The sequence below is a fragment of the Lontra canadensis genome, unplaced genomic scaffold, assembly GCF_010015895.1.
Source record: "Lontra canadensis isolate GAN:19392208 unplaced genomic scaffold, GSC_riverotter_1.0 scaffold117, whole genome shotgun sequence".
Taxonomy (NCBI): domain Eukaryota; kingdom Metazoa; phylum Chordata; class Mammalia; order Carnivora; family Mustelidae; genus Lontra; species Lontra canadensis.
In genome coordinates, this window is record NW_022631111.1 from 776,866 (window position 1) to 795,827 (window position 18,962).

The window sequence follows — 18,962 nt, forward strand, 5'->3', positions numbered from 1 at the left end:
CCAGTTTGCATGCCCACCAACAATGTAAGAGGGTTCCCCAAAGGGTGACATTTCTAAAAGTACACTAATTGGAACACTAGTTTGGTCAGATGATTCCCAGAAAAAAGAGGGCTCTGTGGTGTTACCTATGCGTCCTCCTAGAGATTGACCAGGTATGTCAGAAAATTAAAGGACATGAGAAGACCTATTGCAAAGAAATCTGTTTAACTTGCATAACCACAAATTTCCCAAATATTTCACCACAGAATCTTTTTCCATGAAGCATCTATGAACATTTCATGGAACCCGTTTTGGAAAACAATGCTTTAAAGAAACAGACATAGGAATAAATACTGTGAACAGTTTCTAGTCATGGCTTCAACTTCACATGAAAGACAAAGTGGGGTGGTGAGAGAGAGAGAGAGATTTAGAAACTCAAGTGACTCTTGAGGGGTGTAAGTGTAGGGTGGAATGGAGCCTTCTTCTTTCCTGTAGCTATTTAAAGTCTACTGGTCCCAACACACCCACAATGTTCTAATTCAGGTGAACAGGAGTACTAAAATGCAAGATGGGATAGAGAAATATGGGAGCAGGATATTTAAACTTATTTTCTTCTTATTTTTCTTCTACTTATTGTTGTTGATGTTCAACTCCTGGCTTTGTTCCCTTCTTCCATGTCCTTCTGGAGCCTTTGTTTGACTGAAAGCATGAAATTGATTGTCATCCTGAGCTATTCTTGGCAGGCAGAACTGAGCTTGGAGGGAAAACAAAACGTATGATTAGCAAGTACATAAACATCCCCATCCAGGCCTAACTCCCCTCCTCCGTAGAGCAGAGGAGAACTGTGCAGAGGAGCGAAGCAACCAAGAATTCCATTGCAGTATCTAGAGAATTCACTGGGAAATTCTGTGAAATTTGTGCTAACAAAGTCAGACATTACAATCTAATTAAATATGCTTCTATGTTGAAGAGGCTGTACTTAACAGTTAGTAGCGTTTTCTTTTTATCTTTCTATGTGTTTTCAGGGTGTACTAATTTTTATGCACTGTATAGCTATCTAGTTTTGTTAGCTCATCCATTTAGTAAGTATTTATTCTGGTTGTACTGTGTATCAAATACTTGCCAATCAATGAAGACTATGAAAGGAACCCTGCCTTTGAGAAGCAGATGGTCAAGATGGGGAAAGAGACACAGAAGCTTCTAAATGCAATCAGGTATTCTAGGTACATGCTAGAGCTCGGTATAGGTAGGGGGCAAATCAAGGGAATCAGTTATCAGTTCTATCTGTAAGTGCCAGAAATCTCATGCAGGGGCTAGACTTAGAGCCAAATCTTGAAAAATGAGCAACAGGGCATGTACCAAACGGATAGGTATTCCCATGATCCAGAAATGTTTTGCTGGTTAATTCCATGTGCATTTAGTGATTGGCAAATCCTTGCACCCCTCCCATCTCTATACTATCTTGTAGTTGAGAATATTTTATCATTGGGAATCTTTAAATTGAAATGCATGAACCCAAGGTGGTGGTTGTTCAAGACGATCCACTGGAGTGTGGAAAGAAACTTCAAAAATTTTAAAACTTTAAAAATTTAGAGAACTTTAAAAATTTCATCTCATCCCTTCAAAATGTCTAGTTTTGAGTTTTGCAATGTGCAAATCAAAACCATCATACATGTTTATAATTTATAATTAAATATCCACATGTTGGTGGTGCATGGTGCAAATTTTTTTTCACTCACGGGGCACATGGTCAAAAGGTTTCATTTATTCATTATTCATCTGTGAATTAATTGCAGGTATCTTAGATTTGTCTACTTTATTCAATAGACTATTCCTTGGAGTTTTCTTAGACATTATTTATTTTTTTAGTGATGGAAATATATTATTTTGTGCCTCTATTATGCTCCAGGTTTTGTACTAGGCACTTTGCATAAAGTACCTCAGTTTACTTTTCGAATAGTCCTAATGAGATTGAGATAAGTATCCCAGTATTTGATTGAAAAATTTAGGAGCATAGAAGTTTAGTAATGTCCTCCAGATTAAAAGTGGCAGAACTAGGGTTGAAATTAGAGGTAGTCTTATTTAAGTGGCAGTATGTTGAACAATTAACAATGGCCTTTTCAAAGCCAATGGAAACAAATTCCTAATGTGCTTTCTTTGTTTTGTCGAAGGTGTTAGAAATTAAGTACTCCTAGTCTTTCTGCTCTAATTTTTCTATGAAAGTGTGTATACCTATGAACAAAAGTGAACTCTGGTGCTTATTAGATTTATTCCTAAACCTTTTAGGATTGCATTTGATTTTTGAAAATGTATTTCTCCTTTGATCTAGAAAGAATTATCCATTTCCAATAATATAAATAGGAAACATGTCTTTAGTACTTATTATGCATCAGAGGTTGTAAAAAAAAAAAAAATCTTTCCATATAACAGCACATCTTCAGCTAGGTTACTCCTTAGGTAATAATAGCTAGTAAGTAATGGAGCCCAAATTCTAATCCAGGCAACGTGACTCTGGCTTTGGGACTCACGCTATGCTGTTAACCATTAGGCTATATTCCCTCCCCATAAAAAGGCACAGAGTTGCCTGAACAAAAATGTTCACTGTGGTGTCGTTTGCAATAGAGAAAAATTGGGAGCAACCTAAAATGCCCAACAACAACATCCATCACTATGTTACATTCCTTGCTGAACCTCTGTGTGGAATGGAATATGACAAATGCTATGCAGCCAAGAAAAATGCTAATGTTATGGGTTTCTTAGGGCAGCCACAGGGAGTTTCCACAAACTGCGTGGCTTAAGACCACAGGAGTTTCTTCTCACAGTTCTGGAAGCCAGAGTTCCCAAATCGAGGTATCAGCAGGACCAAACTGCCTCTGAAGGTGCTGGCAGTATGGGGCGCAGGGGCAGGAGGGAGTTTTTTGCCTCAGTCCAGCTTCTGGTGCCTTCTCCTTTTCCTTGGCTTGTGGCAGCATCCTCCAACCTCTGTCTTGTCTTTACATGGGCCTCTCTATGTCCAAATCCCCCTCTTTTTCCTTATACTGACACTAGTCATTGAATTTACGGACCCTGTGTACAGAATGATTTCATCTCAAGACCCTTAAATAATTAAAATTTCAAAGACACTATTTCCCCATTAGGTCACAGTCTCTGGTTCTGGATGGACATGAAATTTGGGGGAAAATAACTCACTATACTCATTCAAACCTATATTTATTGAGATGCAAAATGAAATATTATTAAGTAAAAAATTCCATTAAAAAGCAATATGCCTGGTATGATTTCATTTTTTTAAAAAAATTTTAAAAAGAGAGACAGAGATCACAAGTAGGCAGAAAAGCAGGCAGAGAGAGAGGAGGAAGCAGGCTCACCACTGAGCAGAGAGCCCGATGCGGGGCTCGATCCCAGGATCCTGGGATCATGACCCAAGCCGAAAGCAGAAGCTTTAACCCACTGAGCCACCCAGGCGTCCCATGATTTCATTTTTGTAAAAAGTATATGTTAACCTGCATGTGCACATGCATAGAAAAATGTTCAGAAAAATACAGCTAGAATATTAATACTGATTATCTCTCTGCAACAGTATTATGGGTAATTTTTGCTTTTCTCCTTATTGTTTCCCCTACAGCCTTTTTGCTATGAAAAGAAATAATCAGAATAACAATTTCTGGGTTTTTTTAAAACAAATCTATATTTGACTCAAAATTTCCCAAACACTTGAATGACGGAGTACAAAATCTTATTGGTCTTAGACTTTTGATGCTTACAGAAAATCACTTCAGGGAATGGTTAGAAAGGATTTGGCTTTTTTGTTTGCACAGAAAAACACTTTATCAGCTCTTCCCAGGTTCCAAACCTCAAGTCCTTTGTCACTGCCCACCTCCCCCCACCACACTCCCATTAACTACAAAACCCCTGTAAACTCAATTTTTTACCTCTTGGTTATGGTCATACATCTTTCTTTCTCCACAGAATCTTTAGATATTAGACAAAGGGTTTTAAAGGTAGCTTACAGTGTGATCAATATCACTTTAATTTTTCCATGTGCAAAAACTCACCTTCCCACCAGTATTGTGACTTAAGGCGAAGATCGCATCTTACTTCTTTGACTTCTCCTGTTGTGATAACCTATCTCTGAATGCTGAGAAAATGTGGCTATCTGACAGACTAATTTTTCTACACAAAGATACCTTTTTAAAATAAATGTTGAGTTCTCATAATGGTCTGATGTTTTATGAGAAGTTGAAAGGCTTTCCCCAGTACCAATGCCTTTTCTTTGTGGCAAATCTGCTGTTTCTGTCGTGTGTGTTGATCTGTTACTGTCAGTTCTTTGGGTAGGATTGTTTCTGTACTTTCTATCTCTGCGGTCTGAGTTCTAGTCCCTTGGGATATCCACACTATTTTGTCATCATGTTTGCAATTTGTTTTCATGAAAAATACATTTAGAGGCTCTAAACATGGAAAATAATGTTGAGAACATTAACAGATGCATATAGTCAAATTTACTATGATGATCTTGCCAGGTTGAGAACTCTCTGAGGGCACAAATTGGGCTTTCTCCCTTCTGTACCCCCATGTCTACTACCCTCTCTGGTCTACAGCACTCAGTAAACGGGCTTGCTTACATGGCTTTCAGGACATGAGACCTCCCCTCAGCTTATTTGGCTGACACTCAGACTATTATTTTCCCACCATGGATGGGCAGTGACAGTGCCTTGTAGTCCAAGGAGAAAGAGGACCAGCAGATTCTTCTGACTCTGCTTCTCAGTGTGCAAACTTGTCCCTAAGATACAGGGCACAGCTCTGGCACACTTGCTTCTAAGCTGTGATTTAGGGATGCAAGACAATGAGCAATGGGAGGAGGAGTGTCTGCGGTGAACAATTCTTAATGAAAAAGATTAAGGATCAAGGATATGTTGTCAGCTCCCCCCTGTATTCTACCCCAGTTGTCACCCAGGCAAAACATTTGGAGCAGCCTCTCTGCTTCCATGTCCCCAACTCATGTCATGTGCATTCCCTACATGAACACTCTGTGTGGTGCCTGGGACCAGCAAACCCACCACAGACAATGTTCATGAACACCCCCCCCACCACGCAGACAACTTCTAGGAAGAGTGTTGATATTGACTGTATTTATATAATATTTGATGAGTGTGTGAAGGACTAGGGGTTTTTAGAAAGTGGGCACAAACACAGGATGGCACTTTTTCCAGCAGAGACATTAAGGAGCCCAGAGGACCTTCGGATCACCCTGTGGGGGCAGGTGCTGCCTCCATTCGAGAGGTAATTACCTCAGCAGAGGGAGTAAGGCAGAATCCTAAGTGTGGACGAAATGTTCCATTCCTTTTCCCGACCACATAGAAGATGGAGAGTACCACAGCTAGCTGAATGTTCACTTTGTGATTACCAGCATGAATGAACTTGGTATTGTTTTAGTGATGGTCACTCAAGAAAGGGGGTAACATTGGCAAAAAGAGCGTCCAGATCCTTGGGTGGCTTCATCCAGAACGGCCTTCAGGATAATATCGGGGGCAGAACACACCTTCCTGCTATGTATGTAAAACAGAAAAGGAAGCAGCTGGGTCAGTAGGGAGGCTGAATAACTGAACAACATTCGGCATAATTACTGGAGCAGGAAAGAAACTCCTGTGCTGTTTGCATCATTTCTTGCTTCAAAAAAGAGAAGTTAAAAACCCTGATAAAGACAGATGTAAATTTTCTGTTTCAGGACTCCCAGTTGACACTGATAGATTCCTGCTTAAAAAAAAAAAAAAAAGTAAAATAAAATCTTATTGCAAAAATAGCAAAACTGCAAAGGAGGAGAGAAAAGTAGCCTCAGATTTGTGAGAAATATCAATCTTCGAAGTCCATTATCCAAAGACCTTGTACATCAATACTTGATTTGAATTATGGAGCTGGGTTGTACCTTCATTTACATGGTATTTCCCCAAGTAGCCAGATAATATCAATATCTTGCATTTATATGACGATCATCTTCCCAGATGGCTTCATTAAATTGTATGTTTTATGAGACCCACTTTCTGAAATGTGGTCATCTCTGAATGAGAATGATGCTCCTGGGTAACTCGGGGCAAGGGAAAAATCGTGTTTTGCATTTATGCTGTCTTTCTATCAGTGATCATAAAAATCTTCAGTTAGCAAGCATTTCCTGAGCATCTGCGTGGGCAGAGCCCGAGACGAGGCTCTATATGGTAACATACGGAAGATTAAAAGGTGTGGTCCCAACCCTCCAATACCTCAGTCTTTGTTAAGAACAATCTTTCTGTTTCAGAAAAGTGAGAACTTGTGGCCAGAGAAGTTTAGAGAATTGGCACGTGTCCTGTGCTATATCTGTTTCAGAAATGGGAGTCCTTGTTTCTGGGTTTGGGTATGAGTAATTGATTTTGATACCAACATCATAAAATGTTTCAAATATTTCAAAATCGCATTTAAGTGGAAAACGCAAAGATTTGCTTTTAGTTAAAGAAGAAAAGACAGACCCTAAAGAAGGAAAATGAAGAAGAGTCCTTTAAGTTGTCAATATAGATTCGTACAGATTGCTAAAATATCTAGGACTGTGGTAATTGTGATGAGGGCACCAAAGACAAGTATCGCTGACTTTGAAAGTAAACTATTGCTTACATGTGGTGGTTTCAAGGAAAGAGAAAACTGCACTTATCTCTTGAATAAAGATTTAATTTGGTGGTTTATCTCTCTACCTTGTAAAATCGTAAGGACCCCTGGTAGAAAGAACCCACTTAGCGATGCCCAGCATGATGTTTGGGCATATGGACCTTTAGTCCATAAAGATTAGAAGGATGTTATATTGGCTAGATACATCTAGCAGAGCCTTTCTTGAGAACTTAGGTTTTAAGGAGTTTGGACAGGGAGTATGGAGGAGAGGGGAGAGGGTAGGGGTAGTAGACTAAAGAAGGGAAGAAGGAATAGTCCAGGATAAAAAGAAAGCCAAAAGGAGAACTTACAGGGCTGGGAAAAATTTGTCTTCTTTATAAGCCCTGTAGGGACTGTACTCACGTGGAGCATACTATATACCTAGAAATATGGGGATATAAGACTATTATATTTAAAATACCTACAAGATAGGGTGCCTGGGTGGCTCGGTTGTTAAGCATCTGCCTTCAGCTCAGGTCATGATCCCAGGGTCCAGGGTTTGAGCCCCAGGTTGGGCTCCCTGCTCAGTGGGGAGTCAGCTTCTCCCTCTCCCACTCCCCCTGTTTGTGTTCCTGCTCTTGCTGTGTCTCTCTCTGTCAAATAAATAAATAAAATCTTAAAAAAAATAATCTTTAAAATCTTTAAAAGATCACACAACATGGTAGAAATCCCAATGTTAATACTGATCTCTTGGGATGTGGGGTGAGTCATTTCACTTACCCAGGCCTTAGATATCCTATCTGTTAAACAACAGGGTAGACTAGATGATCTCTAAGACAATTTTTTTTTATTATGCAGAAGTCTGTTATTCTATTTAAATGGGAATATGGACCTTTTGGAACAAAAAGTAGGGGAGTCATTGTCCTGATGCTTAGCTTGGTAAAGAGAAGGGACAATATTAAAATCCAAGTCTTGTAACCCTTTCTTGATGTACTACCAAAGCATTTTCAACAAAACAGCCTATTATCAAACTGTGTTGAATTCTATACTTTCAACTTTAAAAGACCTCAGCCAGCTTCAGATGCATTTTGAATAATGGATATTTCATCTCCATGGTAGATTTCTCTGTATTTCTTTCCAAAGCTGAGCTCTTGTTCTGAGATGTCTAACTTGTGGTTCTCTTAGTCAATAAGAAAACTTTTAAAGTTTTTCATTTAAAATGAAACTATTTTCTATAAAACATTCTCAATTTCAAAACCTTTTCCCACAAAGCAAGACTGCTAGATTATGGGGCGCCTGGGGTGGCTCAGTTGGTTAAGCATCTGCTTTTGACTCAAGTCATGATCCCAGGACACCAGAATGAGCCCCGATGTGGGGCTCTCTGTGCAGCAGGGAGTCTGCTTTTCCCTCTGCCCTTTCCCCTGTTCCTGCGCTCGTGTGTGCACGCTCTCTTTCTCTCTCTCAAAGGAATAAATAAAATCTTTAAAAAAAAAAGAGAGAGAGAGAGAGAGAGAGTGGTAGATTATATGTTAAAATAATATTCTAAGTGCTGTAACAATTCAGGGACTAGCAAGATCATAAAAGGTCATAGGTATTTAGGAAAAAAAAGCTTCAAAGTAGAAACAGGCTAAAAGTTCAGCCAGGAAAGGTGGGACTGGAATTATTGGAGAAAGAGGATTTCTAGCTCTTAGAGTATCTTAAGGAAGAGCAGGACTTCCCATATGCCTGTTCACGAATCATTCTGGCCCAGAAGGAAGTTTTCACTGATCCATGACCGCTCAGAAAAGTAAAGAGCAATGTTGCTAAATATGTCCGAAAACTAAACACAAGCAATTTAAAGGACCATCCTTTATTTGAGACAATGTCCTTCCTTTGGTTTAGTGTTAAAACCTCCTTTTATGAAACGAGAAGGATCGGTGGCTAGGAGATGTTTTTACTTGAGGAAATAATGGCTTTGAATTTGGCCTCCATGAGATGGTCTCTCTCTTTCCCTTTGAAATTTTACTGGTCCCTGAAATCCAAAGATCTGGGCACCACCGGTTAAGTGAGTATTCCTAATACGTGGCTTTGACTGCTGCCCTCACTCACGTGGGCCAAGAGGTTGAGTACAGCTTTTTAACAAGGAAATCCTAACACATACTGGTATGTGTGAGGATTTTATTTACCTGATCCTGTAATATGTCATAGCATGAGATGCTGACCAGGCTCAGCTGTGATGTTGCTAGAGTTAAGCTTAATATGCTGGACGTAGGACACGTCCCAGGTTTTTCAACTATATAGCACCCTGGAAAATACCATCTGCTTTGTAGCCTTTAATTTATTTTAGAGTTTCATGCCACGTTGGCAGCTGGAGATCTGCCAGTCTGCTTACCAAAGTCCCTGCTTTGTATTGATTAAATAAAGGAACTCGTTCTCAATCCTTCCTCATTCCGCGGTTGTAGATTGTTAGATGGCTGAATTTTTACTTTAGTCCATGCATGCTGGGTTCCTCTCACAGAAGCCAACCTGGGATGTTTAAAGGGCTCCTTCGCTCCTGCATTCTGGGTGGGACCTTACCTCTAGGCCACATGTAAACAAATCATTTCCATTTGGAGGAAACAAGTGTGGGGACACAGTGTTTTATTACAACACTTCATAGTTTTCTGTTTCCAAAATTGCCCCCCTTCTCCCCAACCCGATCTCCTGGCCTAATACTAAGGAGTATACTAAAGAGTAGAAAGAAATTTTTTCTTTAAAGATATTATTTATTTATTTGACAGAGGGAAAGAGAGAGAGAGAGAGATAGTGAGAGAGGGAACACAAGCAGGGGGAGAGAGAGAGGGAGAAGCAGGCTTCTGGAGGAGCAGAGAGCGGGAGGCGGGGCTCCATCCTAGGACCCCAGGGTCATGACCTGAGCCAAAGGCTTAAAGACTAAGCCACCCAGGTGCCCCAGGATAGAAGGAAATTTTAAAGGTGGTGCTAGGGCTGGTGCTGTGAAAAATGAGCTTTCTATATTTCTGTAGGCAAATTTTATACATGCTTTTATAGCTCACTACCTTTGAGCTGATATGGAAAAAAAAAAAAAACTTTAGAAACACAAACTCTGATTTCATCTTTTTCAACTCAAAGGTAAAGGAAACAGAGGCCAAGTTAGACAGTGAGAAGCTCAAGGTCACCCAGCTAGTTAGCCAAGGTTCAAGGACTCCAGGTTGATCTAGTGGTGTCTCTCCTACCTCCCTCCAATACCCCACCGGAATTGAAATCATTGCAATAGCCACTACCAAGTACTTAACAATGGATATTTGATGGTGGTCTTTTCAGTCTGTGCCAGGGTGGTTTTCACTTTTCCCCTTCATCAGCAGGGGAAGGCAAGGACATTGCACTGCCTCTAATATTTCATGCTTAGCCCTGGATTCCCTTGGTTTTATATTTCTGACTCTTCCCTCAGTTTTTTGTAGGGCTTTATGATTTAATTTAATTTCAGCTTATGGCTGGCTTTGGTACCCAGAAGAGTGGTAATTTGTCCTTTAAATTATTCACCCAGGGGAGTCAGTGTTCTTAGAAAGTGAGGGAGGAGAACCTGTGGGCTTCGTCCCCTCAGAGGGATATGTGACACACACGGATGCTTCACTCACTGGTTCCCTCCCCATAGTACCTTATCTCTCATGTTCAGCCCTGGTTCCTATAATACCTTGTATTTCTGCAGAGCTTTTCACATTAACAAACAAAGCAATTTCCATAGTATTTATACAGTGACTCATGACAAATTTTACAAGTGTACACCACAAGTGTACACCCTGGACAAGCAGCATTCCCCTACATTAGGTTCTCTGTAGGAAAGTGTCCTATAGTTATTTGCAGAGAGGAACTTGGGGCAACAGTCTTGGCTCTGCATTCAGAGCTCAACATAGGGACAGCTTATGTGATCTGGGTTGTACCTCTGGACTCAGTGGCTCAGGACCGAGGTCGGTGCTGCAAGGGTTAAAAAAGAAAGGAAGGAATGGGTCACCATGACCCTAGCAGATCTTGCTGAAGTTGCTGACAAAACCAGGCAAAAACATAGGCAACTACTCATAAAGAACAAGTCACCGGCCAGGGTGTTTGGTACAGATATATAGTGACTGTTCTACTCCCACCCAGAGTCCAGAATAGAGAGATGGTTGCCATTTTCAGTGAAAAGATAATAAGGGTAAGAGATTGGGGTCCCTGGGTGGCTCAGTCAGTTCAGTGTCTGCCTTTGGCTCAGGTCATGATCTCAGGGTCCTGGGATCAAGCCCCATGTTGGGCTCCCTTCTCAGTGGGGAGTCTGCTTCTCCCTCTCCCTTTGCACCTCCCTCTGCTCATGCTCTCTCTCTCTCTCAAGTAAATAAATAAAATCTTTAAAAATATATATGGGTAAGAGATGAATAAGATTAACAGTTACTGTTTAGTGAGTGCCTACTAATGTGCTAAATCCTCTCTATATAGTCTTCCATTTAATCCCACTGTCAATTAGGGACACATGGGTGGCTCAGTTGGCTAAGCATCTGACTTTGGCTGAGGCCATGATCTCAGGGTCCTGGGATTAAGCCCTACTTCAGGCTCCCTGCTCAGTAGAGACTCTGCTTCTCCCTCTTCCTCTGTCCCTCCCACTGCTCTGCTCTCTCTCTCTCAAATAAATAAAAAAATCTTAAAAGATTAATTCCACTGTCAGTTAATCCTACTGCCATTACTATTATCATATGAAATTTATTCTCCTAATGAAGTAAAATCATGTTCTCCAGATTACCCAGCTAGCTAGTGAGGGAGAGCATGAATGGACTTTCAGGTTTGTCTGACTCTTCCCCTAACCTTCTCCACCCTAAGAAGGGGATAAGAAGCATTAACAAGGGGCCAGTATCGAGCATGTTAATGTTAAGCAGGGTTATGCAGACAGAGGAAAGGGACTGCCAGCATTCCATTTATAGGGACTCTGAGAAAAGGAATAAAATATTTTCAAAGCTTAACTTTTGGCAATACCATGGAATGGAAATAATGGAAGAGCCCCTAATAAACTGATAGGACTCCACGGGCTCTTCTCTGATGAATTCAAAAAGGAAGGAGATAAGCAATCATGGTTAAAGGGAAGACAGCAGTGTAAGCCTGTAAGAATATTAGACCCTAATGGCCAGGATGGAGGGAGGTGTATGAAACATGCTAAGCATTCGAGGTCATGCGTGCTTAGGTCATGTACACCTTACTTAAGTAGAGGATGGCTTTGTTGTGTGGTGCCAGGGCTCTGTTTGCTGGGCTCCACTAACTTGGTGGCATTTTAAATACCTGTGCACAAATTTTCTGACACTCCTCTCATTGAGAGCTGGTGTCCACGTCACCTGTCTCTGAATCTGGACAAAACTTAGCGATCGGTTGACCAACAGAGGATGGCGGAAGTGACACCGTGTGACTTAAAGGCAATAAAGCTGCTTCCTGGTTTGATCCACAGCAACTGATGGCTGGAACACCTGGTGGGAATGTCAGCCCCAAGGAAATCAGCCAAACGGCAAGAATCCATCTGCCAGGATCCCCCCCCTGTGGGGGACTATAGCAGGAGCCAGACGGTTAAAAGCAGAAAGAAAATTGAAGTATGGAAAAGCATTAGGTCTCAGGAGAGAAGCAGAAGTGAAAGATAAAAAATAAGTCCTAGGGTCAAACTGGAAACAGATTAGACTCTGGAGTGACAGCATTTAGGACTGGAGTTGTGAATAATCCACATGTAAGTGGTTCAGGCCCAAGGTGATGAGTCACACAAGGTACGTTTTCATAGATGGGACAGATGTGTGCCAGAAGTTTAAGAAGCCTGCTACTTGCAGTGTTGAAAGAGAAGAGGAGGAGAGTAGAACCACTTCACTGCTTTAATTCCTATGTTTTTTTCCAGCTGAAAGATTGCCAGAGAAAGAAAAGCAGCCCTAATACTAATTTGTAAAAGGAAGGTAGGGGAGAAACCTGTAAAAAAGCACTAGCCACTCAAAATGCATTTAAGTTTCATGGCTTGGATGAGTCACATTTCCTAGAGGCTACAAGGATCTTAGGATAAAAACGAGGAACTCCTGTAGATAATTTCTGAAGACCCTTAAGAATTAGGGAAAACTGAAAATGGACAAATGTCTTATTCTCAAAGCAGAGGTGAATCCTGTGAATTCTGGGAGATGGCCTTGACATCTGGGGAATTTTCTAGAACAAAGCATTAAAGAGATGACTTGCAAGCTCTCAGCAAATGAATCAGCATCAGTCAGTGAAGCTGAAACGGTTAGTCCGGCTTTCAAAACGTATTTACCAGTCCGTAATAACCCCACTCTGAATGTAAGCTGGGCCGACAGTGAACAGAATTCTTTTTTGATGAGTGGATTTATGTCAAACCAAATGGCAGGGCTCTCTCTGGAGCCTACCACAGGCCTCTGTGCCTGGGGCTGCACTACCCAAAGTGTTGATTAAGGACATGGATAAGATCCTGATGGCCTGCAGAGGCAGTCTGCAGGTAACACAAGCCTTAAGGGGGCTCATCATTATGTTGAACCGTGGAATTTGCATGGGAAAGAAATTCAACAGAAAAATCATAATCCCTTTTGTTTAGGCATCCACCCATTGTCCTCAGTGGAAAACATGGAAAAATCTAAACACTCCCAAATTCGACCCACAACTCTACCAGAACAGGATAGAGAAAATGTGGTTTGTGCACATGGCAAGGATTTAAGAGCTGTTTAAATTTAACAACTCAATACAACTTAATAGTAGGATATGACTGCCAAAAACGCTACTGTAGTGGGGCGTTGTGTTCAAGGAGGGATCAAAAATGAGGGACGTGGTGATGCAGCTTTGGTGTTTGTTCTGGAATTAACCCTATGGAGGGGATGTTGATAGTCTGAATCATGTCCAAAAGAAAGCAACAATTATGGTAAGAGGATGGAGAACGTGTCATATGGAAAATGGTTAAACAAATAGTATATTTAACGGGGACAAGAGCCTGTGGGGGGTGCAGAGCAGGAGACGTTCACAATCTCAAGGCTGTCACATGAAGTGGTGTCAGTGGGTGGGAAGTCATCAAGAAGCCGGATATAGTTGAACTCCAAGTAGAACTTTCTCGCACCTAGAGCTCTGAAGAGATGAAACAAATTTCCATAAGAGGTGAGGAATTTTTTTTAATACTTAAAAAAAAAGATTTTATTTATTTATTTGACAGGCAGAGATCACAAGTAGGCAGAGAGGCAGGCAGAGAGGTGGGGGGCGGGAAGCAGATTCCCCGCTGAGCAGAGAGCCCAATGTGGGGCTTGATCCCTGGACCCTGAGGTCATGACCTGAGCCAAAGGCAGAGGCTTTAACCCACTGATCCACTCAGGCACCCTGAGGTGAGGAATTTTTGATCCTGGAGGCATTCAACAGAAATAGGAATGTCATTTGTCAAGGCAAATATCAAAGTGATTAATGGTAATATCCACAAAACCATGACGTGTATGACTACTTTATTACACGTATCCCTTATGACAAGAAGCACTTCAATGATGAGAAAATGGAGGATCAGAGAAGGCAAGTCACTTGCCCAAGAATAACCAGATGGTAATAGAGAGCAGAGCCTGGAACCAAGATACGCCTCCTTCTACACAGAGCACATGCTTTTCCTTTACCTCAGGCTTCCTTAAATAAAACTGAGCTCTAGAAGTGGACACACAGCAATTTTTTTTAAATAACAGAAGAGCAGTGGGACCTACTGGAGCTCAAGTGTTTGATAAAGTCTCTGAAAATAGTGAGCATCACCGGGACTCTCCAGACCATCAATGAGCTACACATATTATGTTCCAGGTTGGAATGCCTTTTCAACAAATGGTTTTACCATACTTCAGTACTAACATTAATTTTATGAATCTAAGATCGCTTCTGAAAAGTCTAAGTTCGTTTAATTCTCTTTAATCGCTATTAATGCGTTGATTGCTAGTCTTTAAAAAAAAAAAAAGCAATGATTCTCAAATTCCAAAGGAAATAAATTTAAAATCACTTCAAGCAATGTCTTTATTTTTATGGGAAATTCTTCTGGAAGTTTCTGTTTTTGGCAAATCTGAGTCCCAGAAGAAATCTAAATCCAAACCATTGAGTTTCTGTAAGTGTGTTTTATGTCTGTTACATCACCTAGCCGTATACATATTCCTTTTGGGAAATTTTCAAAAATTTGACTGTTTGTGTCTTCCATCTGTTATCAGATGAAATCCTCTGCTTTTTTGAATCAATGTGTATACACATGCATTTATAATTGGCAAGCCAAAGGAGATTCTCTGCTACTTTTTTCAGTCTCTTATAAAAACAATAAACTATGCCCAGAATATTCAATCTATCTTTTCATAACTCTAGCCTGAAAATACACTGAAGTTACCCACCATTCAGCTGTAGTTACAAATGTGAGGTGATTTTACAATAATGTTTATCTTCTTGGATATAATATACTTATAATAAACAATACACAGATATATTGGATATCCACAATATATGGATATATTGGATATAATAAACTTATATAATAAACAATAAACTTAGACAACTATGAATCTAGCTTAAGTTCAGTTAGAGATTGGAGTACACATTCCGCCTTTGGGAGAGACTGAATAGTATCGAAGCCCCCAGTGTGTGAATTCAGTTCGAAGGCAAGAGTGTCACACAACAGAAACACCAGTGCGGTGAATTAGCAAGAAAGAAATCTCTTAGAGAACACATTGTTATGTTTTTTGACCTCAAATTGCATGGGCCCTTGTAATAATTAATAGCTAGTGTTGCCTCTCTGTTCTTGGTCTCTATCATTGCCTCTCTGACAAATAGTTTATAGTCTATAGTCTTTCCAGTTGTCTTCTCACTGTGATGTTTTATACCCCAGTGATTTTGTCTTAGAGTTGTGTTCTGCATTTGCCTGCTCATCCGCGATGACCTTTTTGGGGCTTTGTTTAGTTTATTTGTTGCCTGATGATACATACCAAGCCTTACAGGGACCATTGGACTTTATATACATTCAATTTATTGACTTTAGTTGCCACTATTTCCTAACAGACCCCAAAACACCCGACAGCGTTACATCAAGGTCACTACTAAAAGGTGACTGCTCTTCTTACTGACCTCTCCCTTCAGAGCTTTGGGGGTTCACCCTGCCCCTGTTTGCCGTCCTCCTCCCCTCTCTGGCAACATGTTGTCATTGTTTTGTTTCCTCTGTAGCCAGCACTGATCTTCCTAATAATCACAAATTGATACAGTGCAACCTTGAGAATTCAGGTGAGTTTGCCTTCTTGTGATTAGATTGATTCGTAAGCACCTCTGTCGCTTCCTCCCCCACCCCAACCCCCAGTTTGTTTGAATGTGCTATAGAGTTTGCCATCAAACAAAAAATGGTAAAATCAGGCCAAAAGTACGTAATTGCAGAAAACATTTAATGAGTTTATATCCAAGAAGATAAACATCATTATTATAAAATCACCTCACATTTGTAACTACAACTGAATGGTGGGTAACTTCAGTGTATTTTCAGTCTAGAGTTATGAAAAGATAGATTGAATATTCTGGGCATATTATCAAGGAAACATACAAAAACTTTATCTACAGATAGACCAAGAATTATCTATTATCACCTCAGTGTGTGTTAGATGAATACAGTAGAAAAAATTTCTTTTTACATGATCTAAAAGATTTCAAGCATGGTTCTTAAATCAAGATGAATTCTATTAAAAAAAAAAAGCACTGAATTAGGAATCAGTAGATCTGATTTCTATTCCAATCCAACTGCTAATATACCTTGGGTGAGACCTTCCTCTCAAGAGCCTCCCCTGTCTACCTCACATCACTGAGAAAGGATGTAAGATCTTACACTGAAAGTAAAATGCAAGTCTCTTTTTCTTGATAAAGCATGCTCCATTCCTGGGGCTAGTTACCCCCAGCACTTCCAGCTCCAGCAATTGGGCTATGTGTCCAATCAGAGTCCATTCTGATTGTTGCCAATTATGTTGTTGTGATTGCATAATGTAATTTAAAATTGGGAAACTGATGGAGGCACCTGGGTGGCTCAGTCAGTTGAGCATCCCTGGTTTTGGTGAAGATCATGATCTCATGGGTCATGGGACCAAGTCCTGCATGGGGCCCACCAGTCAGTATGGAGTCTGCTTGAAGATTCTCTTCCTCTGCCCCTCATCTTACCCATGCAAACTCTGTCTCTTTCTCAAATAAATAATCTTTTAAAAAAATTTGTAAATCGATGAAATGGAAATATTAAAAGGGCAGGTTTTGTTTCTAGGACAAATAAGTCAAAAGCTAGAGATAGTTGGTTAAGGTGAGTGTTACAAAAACATTTGTAGATGTATTGAGATGTAGGCTAGGCATTTGTAAAAGACTGGAAAGACATGTAGAAGAAGTGTTCAATTCACAGGTATTTTGGATTCCATCCATCTAAGAACACTTTAAACAAAATTAAAGGCATGAAATTTTTGAATTTACTGAGGTGGAGTGAATTTGGAATGCAAATTTTCCTGAAGGTCAGCTTGTACCTACATTTCCACACGTACTCATTTATGTTTTTATTTCCTTCTGCTCTCCTCATTTCTGCTCATTCTGCCCTGTGTGGGTGGGGAGTGGCTTTACTTCCTATCACCTTTACACCAAGGTGTTGTCCTTGGCTGTCCCAACTTTTAAACTTGAGGTCTGAGTCCCCAGATGAGCAGGCCTCAAGATTTTACATTTGTTCTCATCTGAAAAGTCTGTCAAAACAGAATTTCAATTTTTTTTCCAACCAGGAAAATGTTTCAGGGCAAGTTGCTTTCCTTCTTCTGCTTACTTCTTTAAGGTCCTACTTTCCCTTAGATGTTGGCCTGGTAATCCTCCTTTATCTTCTCAGCTGTTTTGTGATACTTAAAATATATTCCAACAAACACTTTTGTTTTCAGCAGGAGGGCTTTTCTTTAAGCACCTGATCTACATTACATGGTATAGACTTTCTACTGGCCATCTGTTCATGACTCTTACTGAGAAACCAAACTCTCTTGGAATTGGCAATCCCTCTAGAAGATACTGGTGCCAGGTCTGAAAGTGGAGAGTGCCATAATTCAAACTTTTTCCTAAAATAAAACTAGAACTGCTGGGTTGCTTTTTATTATACAAGTCTTTCTCCCATGTGCTAAAAGAGGTTATAAATTTTAGGTGGACAAATTGCTGGTGGGCAATAATTTAATTTCACCTCCATTTCTTGATTTTTTCCCTACCATGTTAGTATTCTGGGGAAATCTAATACAGGGCTTTCCAGTAAAATTTCATGTGATGATAGAAATATTCTGTAATCTGTCCTGTTTACAGGGGTTATTGCACACTTGAAATGTGTGCCTGCACAACTAAATTTTAAAATTTATTTCATTTTAATTAATCTAGGGTGCCTGAGTGGCTCAGTCACTTAAATGTCTGACTCTTGGTTTTGGCTCAGGTCATGATCTCAGGGTCGTGAGATGGACCCGTGTTGGGCTCCATGCTCAGCATGGAGTCGGCTTGAGGTTCTCTCTCTCCCTTTCCTTCTGCCCCTTCCCTGCTCACTCTCACAATCACTCACTCACTCACTCTCTCTCAAATAAATAAATGAATAAAATCTTAAATTAATCAAATAGCAGTATATGGCTAGTGCCTGCTGTACTGGACACTGTAGATTCTAAGACAAATTTCTTTATGATACTTCAGGATAAATATTGGTTAAATGACAGGCTTCATCAAAACACTTTTGTGACCATGGTCTTCTCTCCAGAAGATATGTGTTCATTAAATCAAAATAGCAGCAATTGTTATTGACATAAAACAAATAACAAATACAGCAAAATACTAATTAACCCCCAAAATACTTATTGAGTTTGTATTATGAAATAGGCACCACACTAGGCATTGAAAAGTGTGCCATATGCCTGATGATGCTTCTGCTTTCTATGTAGAGGTCATTGATTGACAGATGACAGAGGATTTTATAAACAGCCTTCACTGTAAAATACAATTTCATTCCTTCAACTTTCCTTACATATACTAGCCTGAAATGTTTAACAATATGGAAACATAGTCAAATACTGTGAGATGCCCTGGAGAAGTGAAAGAATCATAGGTTCTCTGGGACCACCATGTCCTGGCATGTTAAAGGATCTCAGAATCCCCATATTGAAAATGTGTTTCATTTTTTTCTAATCCAATGCTTACCAAATACAAATGTAGAACCTCATCCCCCTCCTCTCACAAACTACCTGTTAATATTGATTCTATGGGATGTATTTTGAGAATTGGAGATTTATGCTAAGGAATTTTATAAAGCATAAATAATCAAAAACACTGAATAATCTAAGATAGGTTTTTGTTTTGTTTTGTTTTTCAAAGTGGCATTTGCAGATCTTTAAGGG